The 22,170-nt window shown below is 42.6% G+C and overlaps 1 protein-coding gene and 1 long non-coding RNA gene across 10 annotated transcripts in view; one reads left to right on the top strand and one right to left on the bottom strand.

The window, feature by feature from the left end:
• NRXN3 (neurexin 3) overlaps positions 1-22,170 on the top strand; it is a 1,235,498-nt gene that overhangs the window by 160,237 nt on the left and 1,053,091 nt on the right. The gene's annotated exons all lie outside the window — the stretch shown is intronic.
• Positions 239-15,697, bottom strand: LOC307223185. 2 transcript variants are annotated; one of them, XR_013842013.1, is made up of 4 exons: positions 15,567-15,697; positions 12,007-12,158; positions 10,923-11,075; positions 239-599 (listed from the first exon to the last, which is right to left on the bottom strand). It is a non-coding gene; the product is annotated as an uncharacterized lncRNA (long non-coding RNA). The 2 variants fall into 2 exon arrangements; XR_013842014.1 differs by lacking the exons at positions 239-599; positions 10,923-11,075 and having other exon boundaries at positions 11,923-12,158.

The following is a 22,170-nucleotide window of genomic DNA, read 5'->3' as shown; positions in this document are numbered from 1 at the left end:
GTGGCATGGACCCTGCAGTCACTATAGATTGGAAAGGACCCTTGCTCTGCAATTACCTCTGTTGCTGCTCTTGAAATCAAAGAAAGGCTAGCTTGGGGGTGGGGCAGCTCCCTTGTTTGGTGCTTAAGTATTAATTGGCAATTGCCTTCATTGTTCCCCACTTTATTAGCTTTCACCAAGTAGTTCAGCTTTTACTAAGGGCAGTGGGGTTTATGGCAGCAATATTTCTCATAGTGTCAGAGATAAAATATCCAGCTAATAACAGACTCTCTGGTAATGTAAATCGCAGAAGAAAAGCAATCTCATTTTGAAGAAGTCCTGCCTGGGAATGTTAAGTCTCCCGTTCAAAAGAAGCAGCCTGCAAAATGCACAACACTTTATGTTTACTAACAAGATAAATCATTTGTCTTAAGTGACAGGAGGCAAAGGAGATCTAATTCCAGCCCCTTCCATTTCCGATAGCCAGAAACAGCTGCATCCTTGGTGGTTTCTTCCTGAGAGATGCTGAATCCCCATGACTCTACTCAATTCCATAAACGTAGTGGGTGTTCAGTGCCTTTCTTGCCAGAGATCAAGTAGTCTGGCTTAGTCCATCCTCCCTGATGAGGAAAGAGGAATGGTGAGGAATTATATAGCACATAGGAAAGAAGACTGATTTTGGGGTGTAGGCAATGGACATATTTGCACGACATTACTGTATTATATCTGTTTTATACTAGTTCAGCTGTTCTGGATTCCACCAAAGAATCCCCAGAATGCTAGTTTAGTGAGAATGCTAAGAATTCTGTTTCAACAGTTTTGAGACTGTGATGAATGGAGAAACAGCAACATAACTTAACCCACATGATCTTTACTTAATTTAAGGTTTTTTGTTTGGTTTTGTGTGGGGGGGGTATATACCTAATTATATATACCAGCCTTTCTCAACCTTGGGTGCCTATAAGCTCCCATTATCCCTGACTGCTGGCCCTTCTCACTAGGGATAATGGGAGTTGTAGTCCAACTACTTCTGGGGATCCAAGGTTGGACTGGTATAGACTGGTATAGACAGTAGTAAATATAACTGCTTCACAGATGAGCTTGTTTGCATAGTAAGGGGATGCCACACATAGAAAACCCCACAGACCAGCGTTGGCCAAACTTGGGTCTCCAGTTGTTTTGGGACTACAATTACATCATCCCTTACCACTGGTTCTGTTAGCTAGGGATGATGGGAGTTGTAGTCCAAAACCAGCTGGGGACCCAAGCTTGGCCAACACTGCCACAGACCTTACCATGTTTAAAATATTTGTGTGAATCCACACTTAACACTATTGTAGATTGGCATTTAGGCTTCCCAAGGACGAAAGCATGATTTGACTTAATGATTTGTTTACCATGTTAATTTGTATTCGTTTTGCTCCAAGCTATTTCCTGCACAATGCCATCGATTGTTTACAATAATGTTATCAGTGCCTATGACATTACTGAATCCAAGCCATGCATGCTTCGTGATGGAGTGGGGTGGGGAAAGCATGGAATCGGGACAAAGTCCAACATGCCCAAGTGCTCTTTGAATGAGAGGAATGTAACAGCACAAGGAAATACTCCAAAGCTTGCCCAATTTCAATGAATCCCAAGTATGCTTCACTGTCTCTGGATTGCAGCCATTGTGTTCAATATTAAAAAGTGGTGTTAGCGTTCAGACAAAGGGAACTATTGCCTTCATTAAATATTCTTTAAAAAAAGCCACCCTGTATTGAAATTCTGTCATATTTATTTTAATTGGTGAACTAATTGATTAATTGGTTAAGAAAGCAAGGTATTTAATCACCTAAGATTTGAGCTACCAGACAGCCCTGCATTCCATGTGGAATGCATGCAGGAGCTCTGTTGCTGAAGAAATAGATTCATTTTGCAGCTTGCTTATTGGTTGCTTGGAATGACATGCTAAGAAATTGATCCACTGTTTGGGGTTAACTGTTTGGGGATGTGGGGTGGGAGAAATCTCAAGTGGTTTCTAAAAGAAAGCCAGTTGGAAGCAACTGGAGGCAGTAGCTCTTTTTTTTTTTTGTAAACAAAACAAAACGGTTTAGTCATGAAACCACAATCATTCACAATGCACTGGTTGCACTGGTAGGACAAGAACCAAGGTCTTTTCTGGCAGCTGTTGATTGATGACCTGGGAGACTGCATGTAGCATAAGTAGTAATGTGATACAGGGTGCCCATTATAGGCAATTACAATTTGAATAAGTTATCGGCTGAAGGAGGAAAAGGACTGGAGAGCTGTTTTATTAACTCCCTGATGTTATGCTCACAACATTTTTTTTTTAATTTTTTTTTTTGCTTGGGGTGGGTGGGAGTTTATGAGTTGATGTGAATTACGATCACAGTGACAAATGCTGATGCCCTCAGAATTCCTGATCATAACCTCACTAGCAGGCAGTATTTTATCAGCACAGTTCAAAGCAGCCGTCCATATCTTTTCCCAAACTGAGGGATCAAGCAAGATGGTGTATTGGAAACACTTTGAATTTACTTACGTGCCAGACTGAAACACCGCTGTATTAGGATTTTGCCTTAATTCAACAGAAGCCTTCAAGTGTTTTACAAAGTGCTTAACGCATTTCACAAATTAGTGAACTGCAGCAACTTCTTTAGGAAAGTGAAGCAGCTGTTGTTACACAACTGTTGGCAATAAAGAGCTAATATAAATACTCCTCCATGCTACACTGAACCTGCTAGGGGAATGCGGGAAGACAGTTGGGTTATGTGGAGTGGCGGAGTTGTCACAGTGAATTGCTCCTGTTTCCTTGAAAGTGCTGGGTGATCTTATTTAGTTCTTACTGACTGTTAATTTTGCTCATCCTCAACCCCTATGTATATTGATGTGCCACCTTCTCAGCCCACTTCATTCACTGGGGGTGAGGGCCTGCCTTCTGCCCAGGTGTGTGCCAAGTAAAGCCACTTTCCCCTTGCAAGACAAAATGCCACTTTAAATGTGTTTTCACATGAGTTCCTGTGTGGTGTAGGACTGGGGAATCTCCAATGCAATTCCCTGCTCAGCTCCAAAGCTCATTGGGTACAGGTACCTCTCCTGAGATCCTTTGGGGGAGGACAAGAGGTGAGATGCGGAGGAAAGGCTGGGAATATGCCTGTTCTTCCCAAGCTTTTTAACCAGATCTCACCCTTGGGGTCCCTTCCAACTCTGTTTCTTCAGTTCTATGATTCTGACAGAATACAACATGGCTGTTTAGCAACCAAACACAAATTACCAGCCACAATAATGATTGCCATGCCCCCTGCCATTGCAATACACTTGTCTTCCAGGAAATCACAATTAAGGAAATTTGAACTGACTGTGAAGTGAACGAGTTCATTTTGTAAAGGGGTGTGTGTGTGAATTTGAAATACTTTTGGAGACATTGAACTAGAACTAGTTCCCTTTTAAACTGAAGTTTCCAAGCTCTGCAAAATGCACAATTTCTTTTGTCTTGTCGCTTATGTCCTACCTTGCAATGTACAGGGAAGTTTCTACAGTTTACATAAACTGGCCTCAATTTTATCACTTTGAAGTTTTCTGGATGGACATTCTGTCAGTGTGTGTGTGTGTGTGTGTGAATTCTCTTGTTGGTGATGGATTTCTTACACTGAATGACTGGTTGTGAGAATATCTTTCAAATACTGAGAAAGTACTTCAAAGTCTTTGCACAAATAGTGATACAAAAGTGTAATATGTTTCATTGGTGCATATGGCCTAATTAAGACAGTGCATTTGGCCATTTTATCCATGGGTAGACCATAAAATGTTGTCACCAGCCAGCATCCAAGTGCAAGTTAATTCAGTTTTTTAAAATGCTAATGATCACTATTGATGCATTAAGAGCCAATCAGGGATCACATGCCAGGAATGAGTTTACCATATGGTGCCTCTGGAAGCTAATATTGATTCTCATTATTTTAAAATGATTACAAACATTGCAGGTGTTTCGTAATAATATCTATTGTCTAATTAGAACATGCATGAAATGAGCTTATTCTGACTGCTAACAAATATTGATTTGAACAACCAAGTCTGCCTTATATGAATGATGAGAGCTTATCAACCAGGATAATGTGTTCTTGTTGGAAACACTTTGCTAATTGAGTAATTGGGGGTAGATGTTGGGCCAGGGGCTCCAGTAGAACTGAAGCAAATTTGTTCCCAGAAATTCCCCTTAAATTCCCCTTTTGTGTATTTCCCCAGATAGCGTTTTGTTGTCTTGAATATTTTCCAAGCGTTGGAGATCTGCTTTTGACATCAAATCATGTTTGGTTTTTCCAGTTATCTTCATCAGCATTTTGCAGGATTTGAAAGCCAGCATACAATGGTATTTTAGTGTACAACATGGCTGAGAGTGAACCCACAGTGCTATATCACAGTGAAAGGACTTCTGTCTGTCTCCAAGGAGCATTGTTCTGTGGAGAGCATCCTGAGCCATGTCCTTGGGTGCACTTTCAATTCACACAGGGCAGTACTGGAGCTCACCATTCCTCATTGAGAATCAAGAGTGCTTTTGAACACATCCAAGATGCTTCTGTTATTATCAACAGTATTATTACTGCATTCATGAACTGCTTCTCATGAGGCATTTTGAAGTGATTCCACAATTCAGTAAACACACAGATAAACAATTGCTTATGTAAAAACAGTTTAAAATGGTTACTATATTAAAATATTTATGAATATATATATATAAATAATAATAATAATAATAATAATAATAATAATAATAATAAAATTTCAAATCTAATGCAAATACTGATTGGAGTAAAAATCTCCACCTTGCAGGCTTGTTGAAAGGGAAGAGTCTTCAACAAGTACTGAAAAAACAAGAGAGAGGATATGATATGGTATCTTCAGAATTCCCTCTCCAGCAGAGTGCAGTGATTGACTGGGTATATAAGAGGTGAAACAATCTTTTAGGTTAGAGATTTTCAACCTTTTTGAGTCCACAGCTCCCCTGACCAACTAGACCAATTACATTCTTTCTGTGGCACTCCTTGGGAGTCGTCCAGGCAGCCATCCCTGGTCTCTGGGCTGCCCCCCACTCCACCCCAAAGAGAGGTGCCTCCTCTCACTAGCCCACAGGGGCCTGGGAAGAAGATGCCCCCAGCCTTAGTGGCCCAATGGAGACTGGCCAAAGGTGAAAGAGAGGCCAGCTCACATTGGGAGGCAGCAATGGTAACAGTGGGCATTGCCGGGCCTGCAAAGCAGAAAGGCTCCCCTTCAGCACTGGACCATCAGCTCCAAGGCAGGCCTTGCACAAGAAAGGCCAGCGCAGTGCCTGCCTGCCTGCCCAACCTCCAACTTGTCTGCCCATTCCCAATAGCAAGGGCTGGCTGACTGGCTGACTGGGTTCTCTTGCCCACATACTTGCTTACTCCAAGACCACCTCAGCTCCTGGCAACCAGCACTCCCTTGCCAGCACCATTCACCTTCAGAGCTTTTAGCCAGGGCTGCTGCAACAAATAGCTGTGCAAACCTTTGGGAGGCAGAGGTGGGCATCAGAAGAGGGAGGGAAGGAAAGAGGGACAGAGGCCAGTGTTGCCTGCTACACCCCTGGCTATCATTCAAGGCACCCCAGGGTGCCATGGCAGACTGGTTGAAGGCCACTGTTTTAGGTATTCTGCCCCCACAATGTATAAAGTTATGGATATAAGTACCAGCACTCTGAACTTTGTGTGCTGTAGAGAAAGATGATTATTGACAGTGAGCATGTTTTTTTCGGTGCTCTTCTCATTAAGGAAGCCTTGATAAGCTCCCAAAGAACCCAGGGCTCTGGGGTATAGTTTGAAAACTGGAATACCATTATCAATTATCCTTTAATAAGACAACTTGGCTTACAGTGCACCTGCTCTTTAGAACATATTTTGAAAGAAACAACACCGAAACACTTCAATATGGCATTGCAGACTTAGGCATTTGGATGCTTCCAGGTCCAGCCATGGATCACGGTTGTCTCTTAACAACTAGGAAAGGGAGGAATTGAGCTTTGTTCTCAAGATTTTGAAGAACAGAAGGATCATTATGTTGATGGGAGAAAATGTTCAAAATAACCTATCTGATCACATGCTGTCAAATATGGTCAGGGTGAAACTGGCAAGCAACAAAACCTCTCCCTTATTTACAATGAGACAATGCCCCTCTAGTAAAAAGGAGATTTGAAAATCACTGCCATAATAATCGTATCCAGAAGTGTGAGCAGGAAGGAGAACATGATTTTGATAGTCTTGGAATCCTGTAGTCATGAGCCCAGAAGCTGAAATGAGCCTAGTGGCTCAGGTGTTGGTTGTTGTTGTTGTTCGGGTTTTTTTAAGCAGTCTGTAAAGTTAGATATCAAGCCACAGCAGAAACTCTGATCTGGCAGTTCAGTGAGGCAGAGGAATTCTCAGGTCCAGACTGTGCATAGACAAGCCCAGAAACAACTCTGTTAGACATGGTGCCAGGTCTGGTATCACTGAACAGATTAACCATGGTGGGACTCTTCTTGCCAAGCAATCTGGATGAGAATTGGAGCCATTGTCAAAGGTGGCACCTTTTAAAGTTAACAAGAACACTGGAGACCAGGCAAAACAGTAGGTCACTTTCATTTCAGAAACCAAACCGTAAGGCAGAAGAAGCAGCCAACGAAATGAAGATTATGTCAATGACATCAGTGCAGATATTGCACATGTATCCATATTTCTTGTTATGATAACTTAAATTAAACCCAGCCCCCGAGACACAAACCTCAGGTAGTATGGTGGTCTGAATTCTGACAGCTTTTCCTTTGGAACTCAGACCTTAAAGACTTTGGCTCACAAATTACACTTTAGGTCCATTCCTAAGGTTTTTATACATTTAAAAATGTCCAGTGTGGATATGACAAGCAGCTGTTGAAAACATGTGGATTAAACAGAAGTACTCATCACCCAGGATCCCTGTGTGTGTGTGTGTGTTTGTATGTGTATATCTTTATTTATTTCTTCTTCTTCTTTGGCGATCACTCATAGCCGAGTAAGATTGTCTTCCATAAACACGGTTTTAAAAATGAGTCCATAAGTGATTGTGGAGGCCAATTCTGGATCCACACGTCCTTCCACAGTGGGGACATTGGTATCCGGGCGGGAGTTGATCACAGTGTGGATTTGCCAAGTGTGCCTTCCTCTTAGCACGTTTCTTCCTTGCGTCCTAAGCTTGAGTGTCTTCAAAGCCCATGACACCTTTGGTAAAGGCTGTTCTCCAGCTGGAGCACTCACAGGCAAATGTTTCCCAGTTGTTGGTGTTTATACTACATTTTAAAAATTTGCCTTGAGACAGTCTTTAAATGTCTTTTGTTGACCACCAGCATTACACTTTCCATTTTTAAGTTCGGAATAGAGTAGTTGCTTTGGAAGACGATAATCAGGAAAGCTTATACCTAGAACAAACTTGGTCTCTAAGTTGCTACTGGACAATTTTTTAATTGATTTTGACTGCTTCAGCAATGGCGATTTTTGCTTGTTCTAGTACACTGGTATTAGTTTGTCTGTCTTCCCAAGGGATGTGTAAAATTTTTCAGAGACACCATTTGTGTCTCCGAACAGAATGTGTATGTAGGCTGGACTCCTAACCCTAATTACATGGGAATAAGCCCCATTGACTTACTTCTGAGTAGGCATGGTTAGCATTGCGCTACCCATTGCTATCTCATAATGTAGATTTCTCATCTATGTAATTGGAAAGTGAACTTTGTCATAGAGCTATCTTAAAAATGAGGAGGCTGACTTACCTCTTCCAAATATCAATATCAAGCACCCTCCATTGCTTTGACTTCATTGGAAGTCTGATGAAGGACTTATGGGTTTTAGATCTCTGTTCTGCACAGCAAGTAATTCTAATAGCATATTTCCTCTTTTCTTCCTTGCCCACTGGCTCAGATATGAATTCCCAACTTTCTCCTCTTAACTTCTTCCTTGGTTTCATGCACCTGGTCTGTGTTCATGTTCCCTAAATCTTTTTCCAGGTGGCAACTCATTCCGTGGGGTAATCAATATCCTGCTCTGCTGGAACACTGTTACCAGGGAAACCTCTGCAGGCTGTCGCCCAGGACCTCATTGAGATGTATCAGCCACAGCAGGGCCTTTCTGAGGGCAAAATGGTCTTGGCATGGGCAGTTTGGCAGTAGGGCCTGAGCTGAGCTCTCAGATGGAGTCCACATCATTAAATATTGCTGGCTTCTGTTAGGCACCGGTTTGATAACCAGAGACATTTTCACACGCTCAGCAAAAAGAAAAAGTGGAAATTGGTGTCAGGGGTGGCATATCTTTTATGGAAGAGACTCGGTTGGATGGAGAGGCCAATAAATATGTTAATATATTGTCCTGATGCATGGTGCTTATGGTTCACTTCATTCACTGGGGTTTCTGTCTATGGAAGATGCCCAGTATATGGGAATGCTAAAATTCTTGAGTAGCAATAGAAGCAAATGGGAAGAAGAGTTGATTGTTAAATCACTCTGGGAAATGTAGTTTTGGGAAGGGAATAGGGGGTCATCTAATAATTCTTAGCACCCTTAACAAACTGCAGTTCACAGGAGTCTTGGTTGGGGGGGAGTCATGACTGTATTAAGCGGCATGATGCTGCTTTAAAAATGTATAGTGCAAATGGGGCCTCAGAGTAAACATATTAATTTATTAATTAAATGTGTATACCACCCTTCAGCCATAGTTCTCCATGCGGTTCACAGCATTAAAAATACAATATAAAAACAAAAATGCATAATAAAAACAAGAACAAAACAAACTGCCCTTCGCCCTCCCTTAAATCTGCCAATCATCCAAAAATGGATTTCAGGGTAGTATATGAAAGGTTTTAAATCTACAAATACAGTATAAAACATAACCAACAATGCAGTAAAATTAAGAGGAACAAAGCAACTCAACCAGTTTATAAAGGGTACTTTGCTAGTTGGATTAGTAATCAAATTTGGAATAGGTGCCACTTTGGTGGAATGGTGAAAGTATCAGTCTCTAGGACTTTGGAAACCCACCTTCAAATCCCCACTGGGACAGTCATTCTCGCCTGGGGATGGTCTGTTTGGTGTAGTGGTTAGAATGTTGGACTAGGACCTGAGAGACCAGGGTTCAAATCCCCGCTCAGCCATGGAGCTTTTTGGGTGACCATGAACAACTCACTATTTCTCAGCTTAATTTACCTCACAGTAATGGAGAGCGGGAGAACAACTGTGCCATCTTGAGCTTTTTTTTAGGAAAAGAATGGTATAAATGTAATAATAATTATGCTACTGCTTAAGAGGACTCTTGAGAATAAAATAGGTATATGTATGTGTCAGGGGTTCAGGAGCAGAGACACAGGGGAGAGAGGAAACGGAGAGCGAAGGGGAAGAATCTGAGGGCAGCGTAGGGGAGTATGACAGTGGCCCGAGAGATTCCATGAGCTTCTCCAGCGATTCAGATTCCCAGAGGGGGGCGCCGATGGCCAGGGCAAGGGGGGGTCCCAGGGGGGACACACCAGAAGCAAGGGGCCAGCGGGGACTCCCAAAGCAGCAGCGGGAGATCAGGACCAGTTCCCCCACCAGAGCGGAGTGGGGGGGAAGAGTCTCATGAATCAGGGCCAGCGTCTCCTCCAGTAGGGAGAGAAGATGAGTCAGAGCTGGCCACGCCCCCATCACAGAGTGAGGGAACGGAGGGGAAGTCAGGTCCAGCTAGCCCCCCCCCCCCCGAGGGGGGAAGCAGTGACAGGAGCAGTGTAACGGTCAGGAGAAAGGTTGCTAGCTGGGCGCGCGTGCCAAGTTCAAATGTACAGGCGCGCGGGACAGCAGGAAGCACGTATTGGGAGCCAGGTCCTAAAGCACGCCGGAGGCAGGGGGAAGAATCCGGGGACTCAGCATCAGAAGAGTCCAGAAAGGGCAACACCCCAGCGGACAGGCGGACCCAGAGGAGGAAAGAGCAAAGGAAGAGGTGGAGCAAGGCTAGAGTCTTAAACTGGTGTCTGGGGGGTGGAGATTCAGACGGAGCTTCAGCGGTCTAGGGTTTAAGATGTAGGGCTGCACGCCGCGGCTTTGAAATCGAAACTGCGTTTCAATAAAGACTCTTGTATATAACAACGGACTGGCGTTGGTCCTTTGTGAGCTGGGACCTCGGGCAGCCCTGACAGTATGTATGTGTGTATGTATGTGTATGACTATGTATGCTGCCCTAAGTTCCTTGGAGGAAGGGTAGAAAATAAATTCAATGTTTAATCAATCAATAAGGCATCTTCAACCTGTGGTGGAATCTGATAATATTTCCCTCAAACCATCTGCTTTGCCTTGAGCAATACCTGTGGGGAATAAACTGCATTTGTTGCATGTGTACATAAGCAGATCCCTAGTGACCCTTTTGGGAAGATCAAATTCACTATTTACAGAGAGTGAAAGCTCATCAAATGTGTTGCTGGCCTTTGCCACTCCATCAATATACGGGAGCAAGAGACTCGCGGCCTGTTTCTTGCTGCTTGATTATGCACACTCATGACTGAGTGGGCCTGCTTAACAGAGCAGAAGAACTTGAGAAGAGCCCACCTCTGGACCTGCCTCATTTTCCTCTTGACCAACTGTTGTCAGGGGGAAAAGAGGTTAGCAGAGAGTGTTTGATTAGATACAGGTTTGACTCTTTCCTTTAAGAGGGAGTTCATGTTAACGCTTAATTGGAAGCAACTGACTTTGACCATAGGGGGTTCACTGGTTATGTTGTTCTGCCACCTGCTTTTATTGTCTGAGGTTCCTGCCATGTGGCTTTTGCAGGAGAAACGCCTCTGGGGAGATGGGTTAATGTTGGAGGCTCAAAGATTTGAGAATGCTCAGATCACATTCTGCCAGCAAAAATTTCTTTCCCCACCCCCCACCCGCTTTTTCTTGGGAGGGAAAAGAGGCTTACAGGAAGGGACAGATTTCTTCTTTGCGACACATCACACAGAGCCTTGTTAATGAATTCTGCCTGGATGGAAATGTCCTTGTTGATGTGATTTTTCTGGCTGATCAACTGTGTTTGCTGAAGAACGCCCTTTCTTCTGTGTTTGTATGGTTCCTACTAATTACAAAACACTTCTTTAAAAGAGAGGAGGCATTTTGCTGAGTGCATCAAGCTTCACTATCTTAGTGAATGAAAGTTATTAATGTCCTTGCATGTAAGGAGGGAATTGGAGTTGGGGGTGGTGCAGTTCCCAAAGTTTCCTGGCCCTGTTTGAAACTCCCATCATTCCAGGCGTATTTTGCGACAGGGAATTTCATTAGTGTGAGCAGTTTCTGAGCACTGGGCCTAAGATTTCAGATTTAAACTGCAGAGTGGAAGGAAAGGAGGACCTTTTCTGCTTCCCCACTTCTATCTACTCTCTGAAGACTGGAGAAGAGACCCTCTTTAGAATATTTGGGCAGGGGAAGGGCTAGACTATGTGAAAAAAGAACATAATATTTTAGCTGCAGTTCATTCATTTTCAGCTTTGTATTCTAGCTATAAAAAGCATGCAGTGGAACGGTCTCCTTGGAAGGTTGTGGACTCACCTTCCTTAGAGGTTTCTAAGAAGAGATTGGATGGCCATGTGTCATGGATGCTTTAGCTGACTTTCCTACATTGCAGGGGGTTGCTCTAGAACAGTGGTGGCCAAACTTGGCCCCCCCAGATGTTTTGGGACTACAATTCCCATCATCCCTGACCACCGGTTCTGTTAGCTAGGGATGATGGGAGTTGTAGTCCCCAAACATCTGGAGGGCTGAATTTGGCCACCACTGCTCTAGAACGATGACCTTTGAGCTCCCTTCTAGCTCTAAGATTCTAGGATTCTAAATTCCTTCTTTCACCTTCCCTCCTATTCTGCAGCCCTCCTACCTGTGCATATATATGCTACTGTATCTCTAACACAAATAGACTCTTAAGAACAAATCTGCCAGTTACTTTATTCACTTAGAGCAGGTTAAGTGATGGATGCTGTACATATGTAGTTGTTTGCTTGTTAATAAAATACCTGCTCCAAATTACTACATAGCATCTTGAACTTCATGTAGAAGACAGCTCATGGTGCCAGGAGTGAAATAATATATAAATATCTCTCTCACATATGAGGCAGCTGAGGAGTGGAAGAGGGAGAGGTCTGAGTAAAGCAGGAATGGAGATACACTGAAAAGAAAAAGGGGGTAGTTTCAAACAACAGCATATATTTGAGTAAAGCAGGAATGGATGACTTTTTCGCTATTGAATTGGTTTTTTTGGGGGGTGGCAAGCATCAAGATTGAAGATGTTTCCTCAGGCTGCCTGCAACTGTGTCTCATTCAGCAGCAAGCTGCATTCTCCACACCAAGTTCCAGACTACAGCAGGTTTGCAACTGTCATCACAGTTCACAGGGCTGATTACATTTACTCAGCCTTTTCTCCTTAACAGGAGAGCAAAGTTAATTCTAATGGAATTAAAGGTGCTGTTAGAAAGGGAAATACGTTTAATACATAATGCATAGTGAAATTATAGGGCATGCTGCCACGGGACATCATTTCCAAGGCTAAGATTACCCTGGGATTCAAAAAAAGTTAATCTGTGCCAGTGTCTCAGAATGGCACTCATCATGTTTGTATTAAGGTAATTTTTGTTGAGCAGGGAGTGTAGTGTATCAAAAGAGTTGGAGGGCATAGCCAGACTGAAGGTGTCTCTTTGAGCATTGTTTCTAAAACATTAACTGGCTAAAGCAGATCTTGTGTTAAGTAGCTTTCTGGTTCTGGATTAAATATTCACAGCGCACTACATCACTACACAGAAATAATTCCCACTCTGTTCTGTGGGGATTACTCTAAAAAAGTAAGCATGCATATGATTTCAGCCTCAATTTGGTTTAATCTCTCTCCTGTTCTCTTTATTTATATCCTAATCACGGCCCATCCATTAGAAAACATACAGAGAAGGGCAACTGAAGTGATCAGTGGGTTGAGTCACCTTCCCTTTGGGGACATTCTTGTATTTTGTGTTTTAGTTTAGGTAGAGACAAACACACACACACACACACACACACACACACACACACACAGCTGTGTTTACTTTGGAGAAAGTGGGTGGGGAAACTCAGACCTGGGAACCAAGTGTGGTCCTCCAGGTCTATCTATTCGGTGCTAGGAACTCTCCTTAGTCCATGCCTACTCCTCAAAACACATCCTTTAGTAGCCTTGTTATAACCCCTGGCTTGAAATTCAGGGAAGCAGAGTTTTACTTAATATTATGAGACACTTCCTAAGAGTATGAGCTGTTTAGATAAGGTGGAGGCAGACGGGCTTTCATTCATTGGAGGTATTTAAGCAGAGGCTGGATAACAACCTGCCAGGAATGAACTCTCAGATCTAGCACTGACCATGCTATACTTCCAACTCTGATTTTATAAAAGCGCCACAATATTGGTGGAGATGTCATAAAGTTAGAGAAAGCCCTTCAATACAAAAATTATAACAACAAGCAGTGGCAGCGAAGGAAATGTAGGTTCCATGTACTCCCCCTCACCTCTTTTAAATCAGTGCTGAAGCTTTTTCTTCCTATGGGTAATGAGTACCACTTACCTCTGTCTGGGAACGGCATGCACATTTTGGTTAGTTTTAAATTTGGAGAAAAGGGCAATGGAAATCTTTCCAGATGGGGACAAAATGATTGGGTTACCTCTTTGTATGTTGAACCCAACAGCTTGGACCATTAATGGGGGCTAAGCTTCCATTGTGTTGCTGCGTGGAAGCTCAGGAGATGCCTATTGATAAATGTCATTTGAACGCGGATCCAGATTCTTTTCTCTCCCCCCCCTTTTTTTAAAAAAAGGAGAAAAAGTTGTGCGGCAGAAAGAAGCTATAACGGAGTCTTACGTGAGATAGGAGCCCCGGTTCCCTGCAGAGCTGTATAAATGACAAACGATAAGGGGCAAGGAATGGGCCACCCGCCTCTGCTCAATTGCTGTGTGGAAAAACTAAAGAAAACAAGCTCACCGTCTATGATAAGATCAAGCTTGGCGGCTTGCAGAGCTAGGACAATGTTTATAGGATTTAGAGGGGGGAAATTGGTTTTTGAAGCGTTTCTTAAATAAAATGGAATCTAGGGATGGCATGATTTAACTCCTATGGTAAATAAGAGGGCTTCTTTTCCAGGGCTGGCTATTGAGACTTACATGTCTATGGCCAGCTTGGAGCTAGAGGGCTGTAGGAGGTTCTTTTCTGTGTTCCTTCCCTGGGTCACTTTGGAATATGTTGCGTAAGTCCAGGTCCATTGCTTTTGCCGCCCACAAGTCTTCTGTTTCCTCAAATGACTCTCTGTTCTTTCTTCCTTGTCACCTCATATACTTGGAGCTGCCTCCCATAACATATATAGGACTAGCACCCTCATTCCCAGCATTGCCAGGGAGTTTTAAGAAGCCCACAAATTTAAATCAGTAGTTTAAATCAGTGCAGTTTTGAATGGTTGAGAGTGCCATTTTGATTTAAAACAACGTCCAGTTGTATCCAAGTGAAGACAAAAGCCTGCTCCTTGATCTCAGGAAACCCCTTTCCAGTATGATATGTTCCAGCTTTCTTGGTTACCAGTAAAAGGTAAAGGTAAAGGGGCCCCTGACCCTTAGGTCCAGTCGTGACCGACTCTGGGGTTGCGGCGCTCATCTCGCTTTATTGGCCGAGGGAGCCGGTGTACAGCTTCCAGGTCATGTGGCCAGCATGACTAAGCCTCTTCTGGCGAACCAGAGCAGCGCACAGAAATGCCGTTTACCTTCCCGCTGGAGCGGTACCTATTTATCTACTTGCACTTTGACGTGCTTTCGAACTGCTAGGTTGGCAGGAGCAGGGACCAAGCAACGGGAACTTACCCCGTCGCAGGGATTCAAACCACTGACCTTCTGATCGGCAAGTCCTAGGCTCTGTGGTTTAACCCACAGCGCCACCTGCATCCTTTGGTTACCAGAGACTCTTGTAAATTCCAACACACTGGTTCTATTCCCTCCAGTAATAACCTACTATCCAAATTATAATTGTTCCCAAATGTGTTTTGGTTGATATTCTTTAATAAGTACACATGGATCCATTGTGACGTGATATATGTTTAGCTCTTTTTTTAATAAGAAAACTGTTTCAGAAGTTAGGGCACATCAGCCAATTGCACAGCACTTAGATGTAACATACAGTCACTGAAGAAGTGTTCTCTGCAATATGTAGTATGGGTTAAACTGAGACAAGTGCTCAGGGATTAATCTGTGGTGTGAGATGAGGGGTGTTACAAGTATGTCAGTGTCCCTGTATTATTTATTAATTCTGTGTAAAAAGATATAACAGGTCAAAATGGCTGCCTTTAGAGATTGGGAGATGTGGCTTCAACTTATTATTCATGGTAAAATTGCCACAGAAATATTAACTGCAAACCAAGGTATTTTTTCTTTCCTTGTTTGCAACTGGAGAATATTCCCAATGGCTTTAAATTCCCGACCCGTCATTTTCCAGATTATAATATGGACGTGGATGCTCTCCACAAGTCAGAAGGGGTGCTGGAAGAAATATGAATTGACCTTATATACTGAGTCTTACCATAGGTCCATCTGGCTCTGTGTTGACTACACTGACTGGCAGAAGTCTTTCCCAGTCCTGCCTGAAAATGCCAAGGATTGAACCTGAAATCTCCTGCATGCAACTCATGTACTCTGCAACTGAGCCATGGCCCTTCCTGAAATAGAACTGTCACTGAGGTAGAATAATGGCAGATTGTGACAGCCTGTGAACTGACTATTACATCATCAGAAGCCTCCAAGTGACTGTAGCAGCACTCATCAGAACTGAAGCTGACAACCAACTGTGGAGAGCCCCATCCAATCTTCTCAGTAATGATGCCTCTTTACTGCTTACTCACTCACCGACAAACACTGCTGCTTCTAACAGCGCAGAGGAAGAAGGAAGTTGCAGTAAATTCTTCTTCATCTCTGCCATTATATGAAGTTAGGTACTGCTGAGTGAATGAGCAAGCAAGAGGCAGAGACACAGTACTGAGAGGGCTGGATGGTTGGCTTTTGTGGATGCCTGTAGTTGTTGGTTCTCATAGCTGCTGTCACTGCAGCCAGTCAGAAGCCTCTGTGCACAGCCAGCAATGTGAACTGGGTCTTAGTGTGTGCATTGTGGTGTAATCAATCTAGTGTCAGACTACGAATAGGGATACTTGGATTCTCATCCTTGGTTCTGTCGCTTTCTCACAGCCTAACCTCCCTTGTAGGGCTGCTGTGAAGACATGTACACTCTCCTGAACTCCGTGAAGGAAGGGATGGATACAAATGCAATAAATACATAAGATGAAGGAGAAGCCAGATCAACTTATTTTATGCTTGCTCTATGGTTGCAAAGGCAACTGAAACATTCATTCCCCCCACCTCAATTACTAGTATTTTTGGTCAATGCTCAATTAAAGGTGTCAAAAGAATTAGAGGAGTTGTTATGGCAACTGTATCTTCAAAATTACCATTTTTTTAAAAAAAGAAAAGCACACACCCTAAATGTTCTTTTTCCCTATAAGAATGCAGAAGAGTCTCTCTCTCCACACACATTACTTATTTCTTCATTTTGAAAGTGGCTAAGCTATGGAGGAGTTGCATTTATATGTCCTACTGAAATATAAAAGATACCTCAGCAGGAATAATACTGAGACTATTAGTAATCCTGTCCGTTTCCAAGCAAAGGAGAAGGGGAAAAGAACTAAATGTATTCAAGGAAACAACACGACACACTCCCCCATGGCAGCAATTGTGATCCTTGTAAGGAACAAAGGAAAAGTACAACTTGAGGTGAAGGGAGGGTCATTTGCATTAGGATGGTGTGGGTTCAAGACTTGCCCATTCCGGACAATAAATTCACATTATAAACCTAGTACTCAACCAGCAGGGGGACATTAGATCCACAGTGCTCCTGCCTTTCCATTGTCTATGAACCTTTCTCCACTTCATCATTTTGTCTACTGTTTCCCCTGTGGTTTCCATGCAATGCTGATATACTGATCACTACCTGTGCAAGACTGTAGTGGTGCTCAAGCCATCACCCTTTACCTCCAGTGGCTGTTTTATTGTAACACTGTATTTCCTTAGGACAAGAGTACCTAACTGTGGACCTCCAAATTCTGTTGGACAACTCCCATCATCCCTGTCCATTTACCGAACTGACTGGTACCATATCTGGAGGTGCTATAAGTTAGTCACCAGTGGCTTACAATAGCACACAGTGTACATATCTCATAACATGACTGTGTGAAATAGCACAAGGAAATATGTCATCCTGGAGTGAAAAGAGAGGAGTATATAGTGGTAGCTGTCAGGACCGATAGGTCTGGTCACTTTCCAGCCCTCAGAAAATATGCAGCGTTACTCATTTTAATATGTCCATTTGAGCCAAAAATTACATCAGAATATATGGGAAATATGAAAGCTGGTGGATATCTGGGAGGTGCAATTCAGGTCAATTCATAACCAGAATTTGAAGTATCCCTACCAAGAAGGATTTTGGTAGGGATAGGATTTTTAAAAGGCATTGTTTTACTGTTTCTATGTTGATTTTTATTGTTCGTACACCACTTAGGAACCACCCCTTTCACCAAATTAAGTAGTTTACTGTAGAAAGAATTTTAAGTCAATAAACTTGCATTGAATTGCGAGAGAGGACAGGGTTGGAGATATGGAAGGCACACACAGACTTCCCATTCACCTTTTCATTTGCAGAGCAGTGAGAGGAGGGAACTTCACAAGAAGGAATTCTGCAGGTATGAAATGCACATCAGTGATGATTTTGTACATCAGTTCAACCATTGGCAAAGTGAGGGTTAAAGTCTTGGATCAATAGTTCAAAATAATTTTTGGAAAACACTTTCAAATTGATTTTTTTATTGCCCTTTTTTATCCATGTTTAAAATTACAAGAAATATAAGAATGGTAAGCAGGAAAAGCAATTTTCAGATGAAAAACCATCCTCTGAAAAAAAAAATCAAACATTTATAATCTGACTATGGATTTGTCAAGCAATGACTACCGTTTGTGTCTCCCTCCATCCTGATCTCTATCCATTCTCTGTCTCTGTCTCTCTTTTTGTATGGAAGCCAATCCTAGATTTGCATCAGAGATTTTGTGTGCATGAAATGAAAGTAATTATTTTACTTACTTCCATGGATCAGAAAAGGTGACAAGTAGGAGGAAGAACATGCTATGCTTCTAGTGCCTTAAAAGAAGTGAAAAGAATTGTGTCTACACAGTCAAGAGCAACTCTGAACATTTTGTTGCTTTGGTTAGAGCCGGGGTTGGCAACTTGGTCCCTACCTTCCACTAGTGGGCATTTCAGGATTCTAGGTGGGCAGCAGGGGGTTCTATGGCACAAGCTGAATCCTCCTTCCATTGAGCATTGATGGGTGGTAAATAAATTTTACCATCAAGAAAGATGCATGAGTGGGCGATAGGTATAAAAAGGCTGACTATCCCTGGGTTAGAGTCTAGCTTACACCCATTGCACTGCATTCCCCAGTCTGCTTTGCTCTTCCTAATCACTTCTTGTCCTTTCCTTTCTGGGTGACACATCTGCCCTCCCCACCTTTCATGCTACACCTGATTATATATTGTTACCTGCTACAGAATGTGATGATGACAGCAGTAGTTGTGGGATTGCTCAGAATTTGGGTTCTTGGCACTGAAGGCACAGCTGGCATCTGGGACAAATATCTCCATTGTCTGCTGGATAGAGGGTAATTTATGCAATTTCGGGAGGAAATTGGCCATTGCTGTCAAAACCTATGGGAGAGGGAACTGGTCAACTTAGTCCAGGCATGGCCAGACTTGGCCCTCCAGATGTTTTGGGACTACAATTCTCATCATCCCCAACCACTGGTCCTGTTAGCTAGGGATAATGGGAGTTGTAGTCCCAAAACATCTGGATGGCCAGGTAAATATATTTTCTTTCGTCCAGGCCTTTTAAATAACTTAACTTATGGTCTGTTTCTCTTACTTTTCAAATTTGAGTTTTAAATGTGCTTTTGGTTTTTAATAGCTTGTATTGTTTTACATTGTATTTTAATTATTGTATTGTATTTGCAAGCCACCAAGATAATGTAAATAAAATGAAGTAAAATAATGGAAGGACAACTTAATTAACCAAGGGAGGATTTGTCCTTCCTGTTCCCTGCTTGTGGGTTAACATTACTCTCTTATTGTGATGTCAATCAGTATCAGGGAAAAAGAAGACACACAGTTCAAGATGAGGCTGATGCAACTTTTGAAACATGTTAGCTGAAACCTGTGGAGGAGGTAGGTGGTTGAGTTACTGGAGGAAAAACAACAGCAGCTCATTAGGAGACTCTCCCGGCCAAATCACCGTCAACTTTCTCTTGGCAAAATCTCTTCCCTGCATGAATGGAACCAAGGCTGTGTGCTGAGGGAAGTGGGCTGCCTGATTTTTCTTGGCACAATGGTGTGACTCAGTTGACTAGATTGACTTAATTTGAGTCGAGACAGAGTTTATGTGAAGGAGAAACTTCTGTCTCCCACACTTTGTGCAAAGAAGCAGCAATGACACTCAGAGAGATGTTAATAATGGAAGAGCTCTTCTCAACTCTGGATTGTGAATGTACAGAGGGAATCCAGCACTGAGTTAAGAATGGATTTTTCACTGCACACTTTTAGTCTCTCAAGGGACTTTTTCACTAAGGGATTTTCCTTGCTATTTGGCCTTTTGATGCTGCTCATCTTCATTTGAACTCGTATAAAGCTAAGTCTTCGTAAAAGCTCTCGATGTGGGAATGAGAGCTGTTCTGGAGGCAGAGGCCATATGGTGTAGAAGACGAGGGTAGGATGCAAGTTGGAGTTATAGTGGTTGGCCAGATGTTTTTGCATTCTGGGTGCTGGTTTTGGACTAAGAAGTATTGTTTCCAATTAGCGTTCTAAATGTAATGTACAAATTTGGGAGTTTGTAAACTATGGAACAGGAGAGAAAGGAAGGGAGGAAGAGAAGGAGAGTGGATATCAGGGATCAACCACATTGTTAGAGGCTTTGAAAATTTTTCTATGTGTTCAGTTCTAGGTGTAGATGTTCAAAGCAAAATAATCACACAATTTCCATGTATAACATGACTGTTGGCTACATGGGTATTCTGCTCCAAGGACAAAGGAAGTGAGAGCAGATTGTTTTAATGGAGTCCCAGAATATAGTCTTTGCACAGAGAAATTTACTTTGAGTTCACGGTTTCTTAATCCCTAAAATATTAAGCAAATTAAAATGTGGATCAGATACAAACATGGACTTAATATAAGAGGTTTCCCTAGCAGCAGTTTTATTTAGGTTATACTGGAACTAAATTCAATAAAGATAAATACAATGAAATATAAAGGTTGTGCCCAGAGTGTTCTTCTTGTTTAACATGCCCATTTCACTTTGGGCTTCACAGTCTCCCTAGCCTTCTTTGTGTGTTCCCTGTATATGCACTGCCATCTCCTGGAATTGTGGAGCTGGCTTTTTCATTTCCCCCCTCACTAAACTGCAGATGCACACAGTGTCAGCCATGTGTTGCTATACATTCTAATAAATTGGGTGCTTTTTTACCAAAAGTGTGGCAGGAGAGGGGGAAGATCTAGTGATGAGATCACAAAGTTTTTGGCTTCTGTGAGCATGCTGTAAGACTCAGCTCTGGGGGGAAGAAATTGCTGAATGGATGTTAAGAGTTGAATATTATAGACTCACAGATGCAGAGGCACAAAAGGTGAGTGAAGAGAGGTCTTTGATTTAATTCCCTTGCCCGACATTCCACTAGCTTGTCAGTTTGTTCTACCATAGTAACTCTGAGCAATGAGATATCAGAAAAGAAAAAAGAAATTTGGTATAAAAATCCAGTACCTATTCTGTTTAAAGTGTGTGGACCTTGTGGAAAGTTTAACAGAGGCCCGAGTGCATCCTAGGGCTGAAATGAAAAAGCCGCCCCAATTAACTACCTCCGTTCTCAGGTGGCACATCAAGGTGGGCATTTTGGGGTGGGGTGGGGGGGGGAGGGAGCAGATGCATTTTGGTGGGAGGACACTTATCGTAATGGTGGTGGATTTCCCTACACCACCAATTGTTAAAAAGCATGTGAAGGCAGCAGGAACATAATTTCTCTCCTGTCTCTCTTCCACTGAAAGCTGTTCTCAAGTGCTTTAATTTTGTTAAAAAAAGAATCCATTCACACACAGCAGACACCTGGGAGTTTAATGTCTACTCCTGTGTTTCATTCCTGTCTCCACAATGGAGTCCCTAGATGACCACAAGCCTAGTAGATAATGGTTCCCCATTCATGTTTTTTTTCTGATTTTGGCCACTGCCAGGCTGTTGCTATATTGTGGGTGGGGTTCAGGTTGCACAATGAAAGTGGAATTGTCACTCCGGTGGGACATACCTGCTTCCTTGGAAATAATAATAATAATAATCAGACTGGTTTTATGTGGTAAGGATGGGAAGCTGTACTGGAAAGTCAAGAATTTCACTTGACAGGAAATTCTATCACCTCCCTTCCTATTAGAATTAATTCTCAATAAAGAGAGGATGTTGTATAGTTTGTTCACCCAAGATGGTGTGAACAAATCAGGATGGACACACAGTAACACAGATTGTCTGGAAGTGGCCTTTGTGTCCTGTCAAGCACATTGTCATGGCTGCTTATACAGCTGTGTTTTGGAAGTGGGGTGTTGTGTTCTTTCTGGTTTAAGCCTTTATGGCCCTTTCTTGGCTTTAGAACTGCAGAAAGAGCCTCATGTTCATCTTCTAGACTTGTGACTGGATGTCCCACACTTTAAAATATGTTACTGACAGAAGCCTTCCTTGAGAGGCCTCTGAAAAAGGACTCTCCACATTCTCTCTCAGGGCTGAATTAGACAGTACACACAAACACATTTAACATGTTGTGTGTCTAATTCTTCCCATGGGACCATGTCACATGGGACCTTCTTTAAAAATCAACTCCTCCCCTGACCTATTAGTGATTATTTGCTTGGGGCAAATAACAGTTTCAAAGGAGGGGGAGTTTTCATTAGAACTAAAGCAAGTGAGGAAAATTCTGTAGTTAAATAGACCCTCCCTGCATGAAATGGTCCATCACAGTTGCTATTTTTTATGTATCTTTAAGTCTAGCACATCTTTTGAATATGCACAT

Source organism: Podarcis cretensis (assembly GCF_951804945.1).
Source record: "Podarcis cretensis genome assembly, chromosome: 1".
In the NCBI taxonomy this organism is placed as follows: Eukaryota; Metazoa; Chordata; class Lepidosauria; order Squamata; family Lacertidae; genus Podarcis; species Podarcis cretensis.
This window is presented reverse-complemented; position numbering and strand designations above follow the sequence as displayed.